The sequence below is a fragment of the Gavialis gangeticus genome, unplaced genomic scaffold (assembly GCF_001723915.1).
Source record: "Gavialis gangeticus isolate Ggan-Ray unplaced genomic scaffold, GavGan_comp1, whole genome shotgun sequence".
Lineage (NCBI taxonomy): Eukaryota > Metazoa > Chordata > Crocodylia > Gavialidae > Gavialis > Gavialis gangeticus.
In genome coordinates this window covers 35,133,481-35,133,712 of record NW_017729008.1, presented here as the reverse complement: position 1 = coordinate 35,133,712, position 232 = coordinate 35,133,481, and positions in this window count along the sequence as shown.

Below are 232 nucleotides of genomic sequence, written 5' to 3'. Positions count from 1 at the left end.
GTAAGCAGATATGCAAAAGCCCTTTATTCTATTGCAGTTGTTGTCCATCTGTCTAAGGGCTGTGCGAAATGTTGCCGGCTGTTTTGTTTTGATGCTGTTTCAACTCATTTCGAGCTCGAAACAGAAAAATTGAAATGAAACAAAGGGCTTTGAAAAAAACAAGGGCAGTTGAAACATTTTTAAAGTTTCAAAACGTTTCAGGTTTCGAAACTTAAGCTGGTAAGAAAGTAAA